The sequence below is a fragment of the Mus musculus genome, chromosome 5, assembly GCF_000001635.26.
Source record: "Mus musculus strain C57BL/6J chromosome 5, GRCm38.p6 C57BL/6J".
Lineage (NCBI taxonomy): Eukaryota > Metazoa > Chordata > Mammalia > Rodentia > Muridae > Mus > Mus musculus.
In genome coordinates this window covers 109,976,492-109,995,664 of record NC_000071.6, presented here as the reverse complement: position 1 = coordinate 109,995,664, position 19,173 = coordinate 109,976,492, and positions in this window count along the sequence as shown.

Here is a 19,173-nt window from a genome sequence, read left to right as displayed (position 1 = left end):
CCCCTGCTGCCCCCATTGGCTGAAGCTGCATGCCTGGTGAGGTGGCTTGGCCTGCCTTGAGTGGATGGGGGCTGAGAGTATATAAGCAGACCTCCCTGGGTTCCCAAGGTCCCCTTAGCAGCATCGAGGTGTTCCTGCAATAAAGGCTGTTGGGAAGAATCCAACCGTGTTGTGTCTTCCTTGCCGGCCGAGGTGGGCACAACACAGGCATATCCATTAGGAGTGATTATCTGGCTAAACATCCATCACTTGTCTCAGATCCACAGGTTCACAGAAGGCTTAAAACCATAACTAAGTTATAAGTGAAGTTCTGTATAGATAAACCCAGTCAGTATTTTACCTTCTGTCCTAGCTCCTATAATAAATCATTAGTTCCCTTTGGTCATTTTTTTTTTTTTTTAACAACCTCTTGGAATGTGCTCTGAGTAGGAGAAAGTCTGGTTACTATCTAAGAGCATTTAACTGGTGACATTTGAGGGACTGGCAGAGTTCTCGTTGAAACTTTGATTATCAGGAAAGGACTTAATAGCAGTCCCATTATAAAAGAGCTTAATAATCACAAATATAATTTTAGGAATTATTATAGGATCATCATTAAGACTTTAGTCATCTATTTGTCTATATAGCATCTCTACAAGAGAGTGCATCTCCGTGGATCTGCAGAGATCTGCTCCAGAGGGGTGTGCTGCTACTTAGTGGTAGTTATATATGTTTATTAATAACAGGGAAAGCATATTAATAGCAGGAGACTTTCCTAAAATGAGTCCCTCACAGCCTTGCTTAGTGAGGGCTCACCTGTCAAAGATTATATAATAATCCGAGGCAGGACACTTCAGGATGATCACCTGCTAGTTTTTAGCTTGTCCCATTATGGCTCCTGACACAGTGGGGCTGAGGTTGTATAAGAGGTCCAGGACATGCACAAAGCTGTCCAGATAAGATCCCCTTATCTATACACTCTACAGCACTGCAGATGTGTGCTAGCACATCTTTGCTCTCAAAACATAGTGTTTTTTAAATTGGAATTACCTTTAATCTTTCATTTAGCTTAAAGAGGTAAGGTAGTCGTTTTTTCTTGGGACAAACATTAATTTCATGTTTTCTAAGAACTAAACAAATTTTCACTTTCAAATTTTAAATGATTTACTTAAGAGGTCATGTTCTGTGATCCACTGTGTTCATTTTGTGCTTCCTTCCATGTCTTGGCAGCAGGTTGCTCTGAGTATAGGAACTTATGCCATGTTTTTCTTTAATTTTATTCTTTATATATTTTCTGAAGATGAGAAGGTGGAATGTTTTATGTTTGGAATGCTTGTTTGCAAGATGACTTTGTCCTTACACATTACATAATATGGATGAAGAAAAATGAGCAACTACTTAATTTTTATCAATTAAATATCTTCATATATACACTGCTCCCCACTCCATCATTAGCTATAGATAAGAAATGAAAAGATTTTACTTTGTCTAGAGTAGAAGAATGTAAACCAACATCCTCAATATAGTATTGGTTACAGTGCTGATTACAACCATCATATATTTGTTAAAATTTGCAAAAAAGAGAACTTTGTGACTTTTAATATCACAAAGGATGCCTTATGTAAAAGAAATTTCCTTACCCTACCTAAAAATTTTGAGCCCTAACAGTACATTTAAGCCCCCTTTTTTTCTGTTTGTCAGTAAATAGCTAGTAGGCAAGCCTAAGTTATTGAGAACCTAAATCATTAAACACCATCAAATAGAAAAATACCTACGACAGTATCCTGCATACAGGTAGGCTATCTGCACCAAGTTACATTATAACATGATCTATTGTCCACATGAGATAGTGACCTTTACTGGTTTTCCATAGTGCAATAAAATAAGCAAAATGCTCTTGTATGAATACTAATGTCATAAAGGAATCTGTTTTCTCCAGAAAGAGACACACATTAAAGACAGAATTTAGTGCATGTCAGTGCTTTGAAAGAGGGTTGGAGTCCTTCCCTCTCAGGGTCTCAATGCAGCTCACCACCTGCTATTTACTAGCATGGAAACAGCAGCAGACAGGATAAGGTTCAGCAAGTGGTGAAGGATACTTTCAGTTGGTAATATGAAATTTAGGTACCCAGAGGCCTGACTGCTCTTCCAAGTCCTGAGTTTTATTCTAGCAACCACATGGTGGCTCAAAGCCATCTGTAATGGGACCTGATGCCCTCTTCTGGTATGTGTCTGAAGACAGCTACAGTGTTCATATAAATAAAATAAATAAATAGTATTAAAAATTAAAAAATTGTAAATACAACTTATACTTAAAATGCAAGATTACACAGAATCCTGAAATATGTAAATAAGAACATCAAAGACAGAAAAGCCAGAGGAGCCACTCAGCTAGGGATGTAAGAATTTCCATTAAATATGCCAGAAAGATTTCTGACAGGACCCTGATATAGCTATCTCTTGTGAGGCTATGCCAGTGCCTGGCAAATACAGAAGTGGATGCTCACAGTCATCTATTGGATGGAACAAAGGGCCCCTAATGAAGGGGCTAGAGAAAGTACCCAAGGAGCTAAATGGGTCTGCAACTCTATAGGAGGAACAACAATATGAACTAAGCAGAACCCCTCAGAGCTGTGTCTCTAGTTGCATATGTAGCAGAGGATGGCCTAGTCAGCCATCAATGGGAGGAGAGGCCCTTGGTCTTGCGAAGATCATATGCCCCATTAAGGGGAGTGCCAGGGCCAGGAAGCACAGTGGGTGGGTTGGGGAGCATGGCAGGGGATGGGGGAGGAGGGTATAGGGGACATTCGTAATAGCATTTGAAATGTAAATGAAGAAAATAGCTAATAAAAAAATTTCCAGGGCTGGAGAGATGGCTCAGTGGTTAAGAGCACCCACTGCTCTCCCGAAGGTCCTGAGTTCAAATCCCAGCAACCACATGGTGGCTTAAAACCACCAGGAAATTGGTTGATGTAGGTTAAATAGACCAGTCCTTGTTTGGTGTATTTCCAATATTTAACTGGCTCATTGTCTCAGCTCAAAGATGCTTACTTAGCAAGTTGTGAGGTACGTAATGAGATCTGACATCCTCTTCTGGTGCATCTGAAGATAGCTACTTAGATATAATATTAAATAAATCTTTAAAAAAGTAAAAAAACAAAAAAAAACAAAAAAAAAAAACCAACCAACCAAACAAACAAAAAACCCCTAAAGGACAGTTGTTGATCACCTACACAAACAATGTTAAAGAAAAGTAAATGAAAAAGAAAAATTTAAAAAAATCCATTAAAATCATAAACTGTTCTTAAAGTCAGATGATTTATACCTTTGATTTATAGGAACCATAGCCCTTTTGGTGTATGAGGCTTAGATATATGCCTAAGATCCAATTTTGTGGTCATTATATTTGCCTTATGATATTTACATAGAAAGCATATTAGCTCCTTTCACTCAATTGTAAATCCTATAGAGGTCTTCATCATTCCTTTTCCATACTGTGATTATATAAAAAGTCTCCTCATTTATCTCGAAGGCACATTTGTTATATGTGTTGTGCACTACTTTTTTCACTTAAGCTTGAGAAGGTCAGTTGGCTGGGACTGGGGCAGTGCAGAGCTTGTGCAAGCCTGGGGTCCTGTTGGCCAGATGTTCCATGCAGCACAGCAGACACTGACCCACAGCATCTCCCCTCACACATGGAATACATTGTTTTAAAAAACAGAGGAAATTACCCTTAACTCATGAGTCTCTTAATTATACATATAAATGGATGAAAATGAGCCCCTAAAAGTGTCCTAGAGGATTTTTACCACGTTTACATAAATAAAGCTTAACTATTTTTTAAGTTTAGCATGTAGAGGATTTTTATTCTCATGAATCACCTTTCAAGGGGAAAGTCCATACATTACTTTTAATAGTATATCTTAGATTGTCTTAAGATCACAGACAGTAGAACACAGTTCAATTCAGTGGGTCAAACAGCTGGAAACACATGATTATATGGATTCAGCTGCTTCTAAGAAAGAGGAGAAGCAATTGATAATAAATATTTGGGGACAATAATCGCATAAAGCAATATACACCTATTACACAGGGAAATATAACTAAATCAACCAACAATAGAGACAGAAACTGTCAGAAAGACCTAATCTGTTCTGCAACAAAAGTTCAGCATTGGTGTAAAGCTTTTTTTTTTTTTTTTTTTTCGAGACAGGGTTTCTCTGTGTAGCCCTGGCTGTCCTGGAACTCACTCTGTAGACCAGGATGACCTTGAACTCAGAAATCTGTCTGCCTCTGCCTCCCAAGTGCTGAGATGAAAGATTTGCGCCATCACTGCCTGGCTGGTGTATAGCATCTTTAAAAGGCAGGAGAACAGACAAACAAATAAAACTCTCTGTCTGACAAACACCAATCAGCAGGCAAAACAATCATAATTTTATTTCAAACTACACACTGGGACCATGTTGTGCATGCTCATGAGCTGTCTGTATTTCATCAAGTTCTACTGTTCTCTGTGACAGTGAAATAAGTAACTAGAGTGAGACCCTAACTTCAGATGCTCTACTCTGGAAGGTGAGGTTCTCTTTCTAAGCATTGAGGTTGATTCAGGAACCTGATTTTTTGTCACCAGGGAAAGTTTAAAGTGACAGAACCCAATTACCAGTTTGGTACTTTGGTACAAGGTACTTTTAGGACTGGAGCCCAGAAACAGCCAGTTTGTGTTATTTTTACTGTACCATACACTTAAACATTTCTCTTAACCTGTTATTGTGTTTAATTTATAGGCTAAAGATTATCATCCAAATTCATGTATAGAAAAACAGCATACATAAGACTGGGAGTATTGTCATACATTTCCCATGGATAAGGGATTGCGGTCTGGAGAGATGGCTCAGTGGGTAAGAGCATTGACTGCTCTTCCAAAGGTCCTGAGTTCAAATCCCAGCAACCACATGGTGGCTCACAACCATCCATAATGAGATCTCACGCCCTCTACTGGCGTGTAGCTGAAGACAGCTACAGTGTACATATATTTAATAATAAATAAATCTAAAAAAAAAGATAAGGGGTTGCAAGTACTAATGGAGGACAGAAGACAGTACAAAAATACATACTGAACACACTTTCCAGACTTAATATGTTTATGCACACAAACAGTCCAAAAGGAGAACATGGAAGCCTCATTTAATCAAAGCCTCCTTAGTAAATGTGTTTTCCATATATGTACAACTTTCAGCCAACTAAAGCTTAAGTCCCAAAATATTTTTAGTTAAAGCTGTTTTCTATGGGAATATTTTTACAATGAAATAATCCCCATATTGCAAAACACATGAAACTCAAGAAGAACGAAGACCAAAGCGTGGACACTTTGCCCCTTCTTAGAATTGGGAACAAAACACCCATGGAAGGAGTTACAGAGACAAAGTTTGGAGCTGAGATGAAAGGATGGACCATCTAGAGACTGCCACATGCGGGGATCCATCCCATAATCAGCCACGAAACGCTGATACTATTGCATACACCAGCAAGATTTTGCTGAAAGGACCCTGATATAGCTGTCTCCTGTGAGGCTTTGCCAGTGCCTGGCAAATATAGAAGTAGATGCTCACAGTCAGCTATTGGATGGAACACAGGGCCCCCAATGTAGGAGCTAGAGAAAGTACCCAAGGAGCTAAAGGGAGCAACCCTATAAGTGGAACAACAATATGAGCTAATCAGTACCCCCCAGAGCTCATGTCTCTAACTGCATATGTAGCAGAAGATGGCCTAGCTGGCCATCACTGGGAAAAGAGACCCCTTGGTCTTGCAAACTTTATATGCCCTAGTACAGGGGAATGCCAGGGCCAAGAAGTGGGAGTGGGTGGGTAGGGAAGTGGGTGGGGGAGGGTATGGGGGACTTTTGGGATAGCATTTGAAATGTAATTAAAAAATACCCAATTAAAAAAAAGAAATAATCCCTATAAAGTATAGAACACATGTGCTGGCGTATAGAGATCAATAACTGTTATTAATTTTTAATGTTAGTTAAGTGTACTATAGGCCATCATAAATATTAATTATTCAATGCATTATGAGCACAAAGATATCTTGGAAGTTACCAGGAATTCTGGGGATGTTGGCTCCTGTACAAAACAACTCCATTGTTAGGGGTGGCTAATAGTGGGACTGTCCACCAGCTAATTACTACTCACTCTAACAAGCTGTCAGTTCTTATGACTGTCATTGTGCCTGCACTGGCTATTTCTTACCTCACAACTTGCTAAGTAAGCATCTTTGAGCAGAGACAATGAGCCAGTTAAATATTGGAAATACACCAAACAAGGACTGGTCTATTTAACCTACCTCAACCGATTTCCTGATTGTTCAGAAACCCTGAAGTTTTCAAAGTGAACTCTGTGAGTCTATTCTGGTGTGATGCTGCATACCTATAATAATAGCAATCAAGAGGCAGAGGCAGGAGGATTGCAAGCTTGAGGTCAGCCTGAGCTACATAGTGATATGCTGTCTCATAAAATAGAATAAAAGGAACAGTTCAGAGGCCCACCTGCCCTTAGAACTTTCCCACACCCTCAGTTTGAATCCCAGGAAAACCTAACTAAGAAGGTCCCCAATATCAAATTGGTAGTACCTTAGTTGGGGTTTCTGTTTTTTGTTTGTTTGTTTGTTTGTTGTTTTTCGAGACAGGGTTTCTCTGAGTAGCCCTGGCTGTCCTGGAGCTCACTTTGTAAACCAGGTTGGCCTCGAACTCAGAAATTCACCTGCCTCTGCCTTTCAAGTGCTGGGATTAAAGGCGTGCGCAACCACTGCCCAGCATTAGTTGGGGTTTCTAATGTCATGAAGAGACACCACGAACATAGCAACTCTTATAAAGTAAAGTATTTAGTTAGGGCTGGCTTACAGTTTGTAGGTTTAGTCCATTATCATCATGGTGGAAGCACAATGCCATGCAGGCAGACATGGTGCTGGAAAGGAAGCTGAGACTTCTACATCTGGATTAGCAGGCATCAAAAAGAGAAAGGAAGCAACTAGGCCTGGCTTGAGCATCTGAAACTCAAAGCCAACCACAAGGTGACAAACTTCCTCTAAAAAGTCCACTCCTCCTAGTAGTGCCACTCCTTATGGGCCAATGGGGGCCACTTTTATTCAGACTGTCACAGGTAGAAATAAAATCTGTGTGTGATTGTTAACCATTGTCCAGGTAGGCAGGTAGAGGGAACAACAGCCTGGAGAATGTTCAGACTGAATGTTTCTGGGCAGGTATGACTTCAAAACTAGAAATACTTTCTTTTTTTCGAGACAGGGTTTCTCTGTGCAGCCCTGGTTGCCCTGGAACTTACTTTGTAGACCAGGCTGGCCTCGAACTCAGAAATCTGCCTGCCTCTGCCTCTTGAGTGCTGAGATTAAAGGCATGTGCCATCACGCCCAGGTAAAAATACTTTCTTAAGTAAACAGTTTGCTCAGATATCCACAGGTCTCTTCTTTTGTCCCTCTCCTTTAGAATGCAGAGGTGACACTTAAGAAGATTCTAGAGTAATTAAAGCCCTATACTGCCATGCTGGACTTGTGGTAGATGCTTGTCTAGCCTAGACTTTTCTCTTATTCTTTCAGCCACATCCTTTAAATCTCATCTTCTGAGAAAAGACTTATGCATTTAATTCTTCTGATATCACACAGGCTCATGCAGGAAGGAGGAAGGGCAGTGGTGGCTGCCAGTGGAGAACAGGCCCATTACTGATGGCAGGCGTGGTGCGGGGCCTCGTCATTTCTGTTCCTCCTGAGGATGCTATTTTGAAGAAAACTGTTCCTCATGACTGAAGATTTTCATACATAAGACATAGACCAGCAGCCGGTGTATCAGTGACGTGTCATGGCATTGCTTTACACATAGGCAGAGCAGAGTTCACAGAGCGTGGGTGTTGTGAAAGAGACTGTTGGAGGTAGGAGGTGTGAGAATCACAGTCTCTTGTTTTCACCAGGATCTCATTCTATTTCCTTCCACAGTACTGAAAGGCTCATTCCCACTGTTTCATTTCCTCTTCATCAAAGTTGTTATTATTTCCTGTTGAACTTGTCTAATAGGATGCAACATTCCTAGAGAAGTATATTTTCTAGTGTCACCTTGTGTCCAGGATATCTTAAGTAGGACATCAGTGGAAGACAGCATTGAGGGTACCCCCGGTGGCTTCTAGTGAACCAATTTCATTTAATGAGATGATGATGAAAAACTAACTCTAAGAAAGGTGCTATACTGTGTACAGTAAATTTCCTTTAAACACATGTTCATGTGGGATGCTTATTTTCTTACAAAAATTTTAAAATCATTTTATAAATTATTTCTTATATATACATATGTTTTAAAATAAAAGATTTAAAATAAAAATTGCATTAAAAACTTTTCATGGTCTTTAATTTTAAAGAAAAATTTTTTTGCAAGTGAGTGAGTCGTTTTTTTTTAAAAGATTTATTTATTATTATATGTAAGTACACTGTAGCTGTCTTCAGACACACCAGAAGAGGGAGTCAGATCTTGTTACGGATGGTTGTGAGCCACCATGTGGTTGCTCGGATTTGAATTCTGGACCTTCGGAAGAGCAGTCGGGTGCTCTTACCTACTGAGCCATCTCACCAGCCCAGTGAGTGAGTCTATGAAGCACATTTCCAGTAGCCTATTACTAATGTGATCATTACTCTAGCTGGAGGACAGGATGTGCAAACATGTATTTTACATGACTGTCCTCCTAAACAAAAGAGTATCTGATCTGTAGTATAAGTGCTAATTAAAGCATCTAGGTAACATGCCATTGTCTTCAAATAGCCATAAAACCTTTTGCCATCTCAAATAAGTTTAACCTACCTTCTTAGGGAGTGGAGACAAGAATTCTTCCCTTTTTGGACAAGGGTTTTGCATATTTATTCTTTTTTATTATTATTAAAGATTTATTTATTTATTATGTACAGTGTCCTAGTAGCACGCCAGAAGAGGACGCCAAGATCACATTAAAGATGGTTGTCAGCCACCATGTGGTTGCTGGAATTGAACTCAGAGACCAATCACAGCTCATGCTTTGCATGATTCAGGGAAACCTTTAAGGAAAACCAACAGGTTTTCTTTCCCTGCCCATCATTAACATAGCCAATGATACTCTGGTCATTGTCTGTTCTTCCTGTGAACCTTCCAAACTCTGATGAAGCTTGGAATTAAACATTTCAAAAACTAATAGTCACATGACAGCGATCTCTCTGGAATTGCTTCAGTGTGTCAGCAGCAGATCCCATGTTCTGATGCTGTTGAATGGCAAGTAGGTGGATATGGAGGATGGTTTAGAAAAACTGCCATGTGAATCTTAAAGATACTCATCTCAACTCTATTCAATATATGTCTGCTTTTAATAAACGCTAGAGGGAATCACCTCGGAACCCTCTCTTACAACTCATAATGCAATGGGGTTGATCCCCTCTGGCCAAAGATCACTAGTTCTGTTAGAACATCTCCTGGAGTTCTTGTCTGGCTTGAGAAGGCCTTTATGGTGCTTTAAGTACTAGTCCCTCTTGGTCATTTTTTAATAGGAATTGAACTCAGGACCTCTGGAAAAGCAGCCAGTGCTCTTAGCTGATGAACCATCTCTCCAGCCTCTGGTCATGCTTTCCTAATAATTCAACATGTCTTCTTAGAATCAACACGGTATTGAATATTGCAAAACACTAAGTTGATTTACGGTGTAAGGAGGATGTGTCTGGGTTTTATGCTATTTCTACTCAATTTTACATAGGAGACCTGGCCATCTCAAGATGTGATATTGATGTGGGGGTCTGGAACCAAGTCCCATGTATACAGAGAACTGACTGTATGCTGACTGTTAACTACACCTTCTAGAAAGTGTCAAGGTGATATTCAGAATCGTGGGTAAGATACATTAACACAGATGAGTCTGGCCCATGTATTATTTTACAGGGTCAATGTGGAGAAGGTGGCAGAGACTCAAACAGTGATCATCAAGAGCCCTTCTATCTTGTCTCTTACTCAGTCTTTTCAATACCTGCCCAGTAACTTGAGCTTAGATATGATCATGAATAGAAGCCCCATGATAGCACAAGTGGCTTTATAAGGACAAGTAGAGAAACCTCATTATCACATTTGCTCTACCTCACTAGATGATGCCCTTATCATGTTATGATGTAGCAAGAGGGCCCTCATCAGATACTGTTGCTGTGTTCTTCAAACTCCCAGTCTCCAGAGTCATGAGCCCAAAAATTTTATTTTCTTTAAAAAAAATTACCCAGGCTATGGCATGTGGTTATAATTACAGAAAGCAAACTATATATCTTTTACTTTGTTTTCTAGTCAATGTGAGTATAGAAACTTTGAGGGATATATATATATAGATTTAAAGAATTTATTTAGGGCCAGTGAGATGTCTCAGTGGATCAATGATCTGAGTTTTAGCCCCAGAATAGATATGGTGGAAGGAGAGAACTAACTTCTGAATGTTGCCCTCTTGTCTCTATGTGCACACCATGGTACTCATGTGTGCAGGTACTCACACCCACCCACACAAGTAAATATATATATATTTTTGGTGTTTTCGAGACAGGGTTTCTCTGTGTATCCCTGGCTGTCCTGAACTCACTCTGTAGAACAGGCTGGCCTTGAACCTAGAAATTCACCTGCCTCTGCCTCCCAAGTGCTGGGATTAAAGGCGTGTGCCACCATGCCAATCGTCAGTAAATATTTTAAAGTTATTTTGTAATATATAACTCAACAATATTAATAAACATATTTATTGATTTAGCTACACTGTATCATAAAGCACATGCAGTACAGTATTCATTCAATAATATTACTTTTTCTACTTTTGTGTCCAGGTTTACATTAACTTTGCACGTGACTATTGGCTATAGGCATTTCTTTAATTCTTACTGTCAATGTTGAGCCTCTTACAAGCATCCTAAAGTGCATGACTTTTGGTTCTGACCTATTGAAGGCTGTGGCCATGCCAGCTATAAAACAAGTTCAAACGACAAGCTTTCATTGACTGGAAAATGACCTCTAATCATAAGCTTCTACCTTATGATGGACTATGAGAGATGATTTTTTTTCATTGATCCAACTATAAGCTTCAGAAATTGAACAATTACCCCTTTCTTAATTGATATTTAAATTCTGTGTACAGTGACTTTTCAAGAGTTCCAATGTGAGGTCCTTATACTGATTATTAACCCTTTCTCAAGTGGATTTTCTTTTTCTGTTTTTAAATGATTTCTCAAGTGGCCTCTGTTAGCACCCTAAACTGATGATACTGAAGGTGTTTCCAGAGTAAAATGTCCAAAATAATTTAGTTGTGATCACCTTCTACATTGTGAATCTTTGTAGTGACATTAGATGCTTCTTCCTAATGAGTAAACTTTAAGAGAGGAAAAACAAAATAGTGGGCATAGGATGTAGTCATTGTTGATGATCACAAGAACAAACCATTGAGCTTTTTAACTTGGGTGCTGACAACAGAACACAGGCCCTCTGAAAGATCAGCAACTGTCTTTAACTTTCTAGTCATTTCTCCACCCCCAAATGTGGGTAAATTTTTTAAAAACAATAAAAACTGGACAAATCCCTGCTGAATAAGGTAAAATATAAATATTACTAAAAGTGGAGAGTAGAAAGAGACAGAAGATAAAGACAAGCAAATGATTTCCTACCAAGAATACATTCAGGTTAGCTGTTATTCTTCCCTTAGGTGTCCATTATATTCTGCTTTCCATATTGTATAATAGATATACTTACTTGAAGCCTTTTTTATAAAGAAGTATGTCTTTTTATCCCCCTAATTTGAAGCTCCTGTACGTTTTTCTTTGAATCTGATGTTTTGTTATTTCTCTGATATGAGCAGCTCAGTTTGACTTTTAGTTTTGTTTATAAATGACTCATTGTTTGTTTGCAGTTTGAAATATTATGACATAGTTTCTTCAAACATTGCTTCTTCTCATTCCTTGCTATCCTCTTATTATATTGAGCCTTCTCTTTATTTTATGTGTTTTGTTATCCATTTCATATTTCTATGTATCTATCCTCCTTGTTAATTTCACTTGTGTGTGCATACATGTTTGATTGCCCCCCACCCCCCCGTGTGTGTGTGTGTGTAACCCTCAGAATGGCATGTTGAGATCAGAAGTCAATTTGAGTAAGTTCGTTCTCTCTTTCTACCATATGTATCCCACCAAATGAACTCAGGTCATTAGACTTGGTGGCAAATGGTTTCAACTGAGCCACCTTGCTGTCCCTGATTAAACACGTTATTGCACCAGGACTTTTTTTTTCCAAGATAGGATTTCACTGTGTAGCCTTATCTTCCTGGAACTCACTTTGTAGAGTATAGTGGCCTCGAACTCAAAGAGATCCACCTGCCTCTGCTTACAGAGTGATGGGATTAAAGATGTGGGCCATATCACCAGGCTACAACAGGATTCTTAATTCTTTTGCTTACTTTACAGCCAAAACAAGACCTAGCTGGGCGTGGTGGCTCAAACCTTTAATTCCAGCATTTGAGAGGCAGAGGCAGGAGAATTTCTGAGTTTGAGGCCAACATGTCTACAGAGTGAGTTCCAGGACAGCCAGGGCTACACAGAGAAACACTGTCTCAAAAAAAAAAAAAAAAAAGACCCAGTTGCAAATACTTACCTGATAATTGCATACATTTTATCAATATATGCAGAATATATTTTATGCAGACAGGTACTATAAAATGCTGACATAAATCCATGAGCCTATGACTTTAATGGGACTATCCATTTCTTAGGGGACACTCACTGAAGCCTGTCTGAGTCTTTTCTTGGAATATGTTAACAATTTCTAAACTAAAGCTTCTTATTAAAAAGAAATTGAAAGATGTGAGCCTCCTTTTCCCTTGCCTTAAAGTCTGATGAATACAGTCATCACTAGACTTTCAGTTCAAAAAATGTCACTACTACAATTTGTTTTTTTGTTTTTAAAAGATATATTTATTATTTATAAGTAATAAGTAAGTACACTGTAGCTGTCTTCAGACACACCAGAAGAGGATGTTGAATCTCATTATGGATGGTTGTGAGCCACCATGTGGTTGCTGGGATTTGAACTCAGGACCTTCAGAAGAGCAGTCAGTGCTCTTAACTGCTGAGCCATCTCTCCAGCCCCCCTACAACAATTTGTATGGAAGTAAAAACCTCTTTTCTTCTTTTAAACATGGCATCATGAGACATGCACAAGCAGCCTGACAAACCATGAATGAAATACTAGTTGTTATTGAATGGCTTCACAACTGTTTAAATTTTGAAAGCAAGTGTTGTTCTCTCCTGTAATTTTAGAATGGATTCATTAGGAAACATAATCAAGGGCTGGAGAAATGGGTCAGGGGTTATGAGCACTGACTTCTCTTCCAGAGGTCCTGAGTTCAATTCCCAGCAACCACATGGTGGCTCACAAACATCTGTAATATTTTCCAGTGCTCACTTTGGTGTGTCTGAAGACAGCTACAGTGATTCATATGCCTAAAACAAATTAATAAATCTTAAAAAAAATGTTCTTTATAAAAAAAGATCAGACCATGTAACAAATCTGGTGCAAAAGAGGTTCAGTTGGGATTGAGGAACTGGGGAAGGGATAAAGGCAAGCAAGAGAAAATGTAGCTAGGCAGACAGAAAGCAGAAAGTGAAGAAGGCAGAGAGGTGTAGTCTATAGAGAAGAGAGACTGGAGAGAGAGAGAGACAGAGAGAGAGAGAGAGAGAGAGAGAGAGAGAGACAGAGACAGAGACAGAGACAGAGATAGAAGTGGGGTGGCTGGCAGTCCTTTTACATGCAGCACGCTCCTAGAGTGTTGGCAGCCGACCTGTGGGCTCACAAGAAACACGGTACACCTAGGAGGCCGACTGGAGCTGAAAGAGAGAGAACTAGACAGTTGAGAGAAAAATGGAGCTAAGTCAAGATTCCTGATCAAAGCTCAAATGTTTAATAGAAAACTGTGCTTATAAAGGGTAGGAGGCCCTACCCTGCTAATCCATTCTTGGAGCCTGGAACCAGCTGCAGGTAATGACTTGCAGGATAGGGTATAGTCTCTGGGACAGCTCTGGGGCCTCTCAGCAGGTAGCAGTGTCTTGAAGGAGAACAGTGGCAGTGGCTGGACAATAGAGTCATCTAGGCAGGAAGGCTCTACCCTAGGTAATCTCCTTAGTAGCAGCATGGTCAAGGTCTGCATCACACTTTTTCGGCTGGGGGGTTACATTTCCCCCCTATTTATAATAATAAAAATAGCTGGAGTGGGGCATAACATTAATTTATGCTCTATAGTCCTGCCTGGGAGTTATGGTGGCTGGCAGCCGCGCCTGACTTAGGAAATCTTAGATCTTCCTGAACCATCCAAATTCTGTCATGGAGGCTACATGCAGCTTGTCTGTGTTTATTTCGCACAATACATGGCTCTGTGGTGTGTTATTAACAGCCACGGCCTCTTGGCATGTACCTCTGTCTTAGATTGGTATGGTTCCGAGATCTGGGTGTCCGTCTTTGACTGTCCAGCCTTCATAGCACACCTTATTCCCAATTCAGACCAAAGCCACAATATGTACTTAAATGCTTCTTCATATAGATTAATAACTGCCACCTCTGCTGTTGGAGGCGAGGCTGAAGGGCATTGACTAACCTGTTTGAAAAACAATGGGAGACAGTGAAAAGCAACAGTACAAAAGCTTCTTTGGGGAAGTCCAGGTACTCCATTCAATTGCAAAGTAGCAACAATCAAGCTTAGACTATGAGCTCCCAGTGTGGGGGAGGTGGCTTTGAGAATCACAGAAAGGCTGTAACTTTTCTGGGAGAGGAGGCTGTGCTCCAAATTAACTTTTCGGCTAAAGAGGGTTTTTAGCCATAATCAAGGTTAGAGTCATACTTACTAGAAGATTTAGGATCTGTGTCCAGTTGACAAACTAATCTCTCAGGCAGCCATTGCGCTCTGTCTTTTTGTGAAAAAAAAAAAAAAAAAAAAAAAACCACAGAATGAGCCCCTTCTCCAGATTAGGACCAGGTCTGGACCCTTCCATTCATTAGTTAATGGGTCCTGCCACTTTACCATGGCATATGAACTAGAAGAAACTGGATGCCAGTGGCGATCTGCTGCAGACTGACCTTTAACATCAGTTTGCAAAACATTTAGAACAGATAAAGCAAAAGCAAGATGTGCCTTTGGTGACCTTGGGGGATATAACTGCCCCTGTTTGGTTTTAAAAGCCAATTTTTTTCCCATTTTTTATTAGGTATTTCGCTCATTTACATTTGCAATGCTATACCAAAAGTCCTCCATAGCCACCCACCCCCTCTCCCCTACCCACCCACTCCCCTTTTATGGCCCTGGCGTTCCCCTGTACTGGGGCATATAAAGTTTGCGTGTCCAATGGGCCTCTCTTTCCAGTGATGGCCGACTAGGCCATCTTTTGATGCATATGCAGCTAGAGTCAAGAGCTCCGGGGTACTGGTTAGTTCATAATGTTGTTCCACCTATAGGGTTGCAGATCCCTTTAGCTTCTTTGGTACTTTCTCTAGCTCCTTCATTGGGGGCCATGTGATCCATCCAATAGCCGACTGTGAGCATCCACTTCTATGTTTGCTAGGCCCAGGCATACTCTGACAAGAGACAGCTATATCAGGGTCCTTTCAGCATAATCTTGCTAGTGTATGCAATGGTGTCAGCATTTGGAAGCTGATTATGGGATGGATCCCCGGATATGCTAGTGTCTACATGGTCCATCCTTTTATCTCAGCTCCAAACTTTGTCTCTGTAACTCCTTCCAAGGGTGTTTTGTTCCCACTTCTAAGGAGGGGCATAGTGTTCACACTTCAGTCTTCATTTTTCTTGAGTTTCATGTGTTTAGGAAATTGTATCTTATATCTTGGGTATCTTAGGTTTTGGGCTAATATCCACTTATCAGTGAGTACATATTGTGTGAGTTCCTTTGTGAATGTGTTACCTCACTCAGGATGATGCCCTCCAGGTCCATCCATTTGGCTAGGAATTTCATAAATTCATTCTTTTTAATAGCTGAGTAGTACTCCATTGTGTAGATGTACCACATTTTCTGTATCCATTCCTCTGTTGAGGGGCATCTGGGTTCCTTCCAGCTTCTGGCTATTATAAATAAGGCTGCTATGAACATAGTGGAGCATGTGTCCTTCTTACCAGTTGGGGCATCTTCTGGATATATGCCCAGGAGAGGTATTGCTGGATCCTCCGGTAGTACTATATCCAGTTTTCTGAGGAACCGCCAGACTGATTTCCATAGTGGTTGTACAAGCCTGCAATCCCACCAACAATGGAGGAGTGTTCCTCTTTCTCCACATCCTCGCCAGCATCTGCTGTCACCTGAATTTTTGATCTTAGCCATTCTGACTGGTGTGAGGTGGAATCTCAGGGTTGTTTTGATTTGCATTTCCCTGATGATTAAGGATGTTGAGCATTTTTTCAGGTGCTTCTCTGCCATTCGGTATTCCTCAGGTGAGAATTCTTTGTTCAGTTCTGAGCCCCATTTTTTACTGGGGTTATTTGATTTTCTGAAGTCCACCTTCTTGAGTTCTTTATATATGTTGGATATTAGTCCCCTATCTGATTTAGGATAGGTAAAGATCCTTTCCCAATCTGTTGGTGGTCTTTTTGTCTTATTGACGGTGTCTTTTGCCTTGCAGAAACTTTGGAGTTTCATTAGGTCCCATTTGTCAATTCTCGATCTTACAGAGCAAGCCATTGCTGTTCTGTTCAGGAATTTTTCCCCTGTACCCATATCTTCAAGGCTTTTCCCCACTTTCTCCTCTATAAGTTTCAGTGTCTCTGGTTTTATGTGAAGTTCCTTGATCCACTTAGATTTGACCTTAGTACAAGGAGATAAGTATGGATCGATTCGCATTCTTCTACATGATAACAACCAGTTGTGCCAGCACCAATTGTTGAAAATGCTGTCTTTCTTCCACTGGATGGTTTTAGCTCCCTTGTCGAAGATCAAGTGACCATAGGTGTGTGGGTTCATTTCTGGGTCTTCAATTCTATTCCATTGGTCTACTTGTCTGTCTCTATACCAGTACCATGCAGTTTTTATCACAATTGCTCTGTAGTAAAGCTTTAGGTCAGGCATGGTGATTCCACCAGAGGTTTTTTTATCCTTGAGAAGAGTTTTTGCTATCCTAGGTTTTTTGTTATTCCAGATGAATTTGCAAATTGCTCCTTCTAATTCGTTGAAGAATTGAGTTGGAATTTTGATGGGGATTGCATTGAATCTGTAGATTGCTTTTGGCAAGATAGCCATTTTTACAATGTTGATCCTGCCAATCCATGAGCATGGGAGATCTTTCCATCTTCTGAGATCTTCTTTAATTTCTTTCTTCAGAGACTTGAAGTTTTTATCATACAGATCTTTTACTTCCTTAGTTAGAGTCACGCCGAGATATTTTATATTATTTGTGACTATTGAGAAGGGTGTTGTTTCCCTAATTTCTTTCTCAGCCTGTTTATTCTTTGTGTAGAGAAAGGCCATTGACTTGTTTGAGTTAATTTTATATCCAGCTACTTCACCAAAGCTGTTTATCAGGTTTAGGAGTTCTCTGGTGGAATTTTTAGGGTCACTTATATATACTATCATATCATCTGCAAAAAGTGATATTTTGACTTCCTCTTTTCCAATTTGTATCCCCTTGATCTCCTTTTGTTGTCGAATTGCTCTGGCTAATACTTCAAGTACTATGTTGAAAAGGTAGGGAGAAAGTGGGCAACCTTGTCTAGTCCCTGATTTTAGTGGGATTGCTTCCAGCTTCTCTCCATTTACTTTGATGTTGGCTACTGGTTTGCTGTAGATTGCTTTTATTATGTTTAGGTATGGGCCTTGAATTCCTGATCTTTCCAAAACTTTTATCATGAATGGGTGTTGGATCTTGTCAAATGCTTTTTCTGCATCTAACGAGATGATCATGTGGTTTTTGTCTTTGAGTTTGTTTATATAATGGATTACATTGATGGATTTTCGTATATTAAACCATCCCTGCATCCCTGGAATAAAACCTACTTGGTCAGGATGGATGATTTCTTTAATGTGTTCTTGGATTCGGTTAGCGAGAATTTTATTAAGGATTTTTGCATCGATATTCATAAGAGAAATTGGTCTGAAGTTCTCTATCTTTGTTGGATCTTTCTGTGGTTTAGGTATCAGAGTAATAGTGGCTTCATAAAATGAGTTGGGTAGAGTACCTTCTACTTCTATCTTGTGAAATAGTTTGTGCAGAACTGGAATTAGATCTTCTTTGAAGGTCTGATAGAACTCTGCACTAAACCCATCTGGTCCTGGGCTTTTTTTGGCTGGGAGACTATTAATAACTGCTTCTATTTCTTTAGGGGATATGGGACTGTTTAGAAGGTCAACTTGATCCTGATTCAACTTTGGTACCTGGTATCTGTCCAGAAATTTGTCCATTTTGTCCAGGTTTTCCAGTTTTGTTGAGTATAAGCTTTTGTAGAAGGATCTGATGGTGTTTTGGATTTCTTCAGGATCTGTTGTTATGTCTCCCTTTTCATTTCTGATTTTGTTGATTAGGATTTTGTCCCTTTGCCCTCTAGTGAGTCTAGCTAAGGGCTTATCTATCTTGTTGATTTTCTCAAAGAACCAACTCCTCGTTTGGTTAATTCTTTGAATAGTTCTTCTTGTTTCCACTTGGTTAATTTCACCCCTGAGTTTGATTATTTCCTGCCGTCTACTCCTCTTGGGTGAATTTGCTTCCTTTTTTTCTAGAGCTTTTAGATGTGTTGTCAAGCTGCTAGTATGTGCTCTCTCCCGTTTCTTCTTGGAGGTACTCAGAGCTATGAGTTTCCCTCTTAGAAATGCTTTCATTGTGTCCCAAAGGTTTGGGTACGTTGTGGCTTCATTTTCATTAAACTCTAAAAAGTCTTTAATTTCTTTCTTTATTCCTTCCTTGACCAAGGTATCATTGAGAAGAGTGTTGTTCAGTTTCCACGTGAATGTTGGCTTTCCATTCTTAATGTTGTTATTGAAGATCAGTCTTAGGCCATGGTGGTCTGATAGGATACATGGGACAATTTCAATATTTTTGTATCTGTTGAGGCCTATTTTGTGACCAATTATATGGTCAATTTTGGAGAAGGTCCCGTGAGGTGCTGAGAAGAAGGTATATCCTTTTGT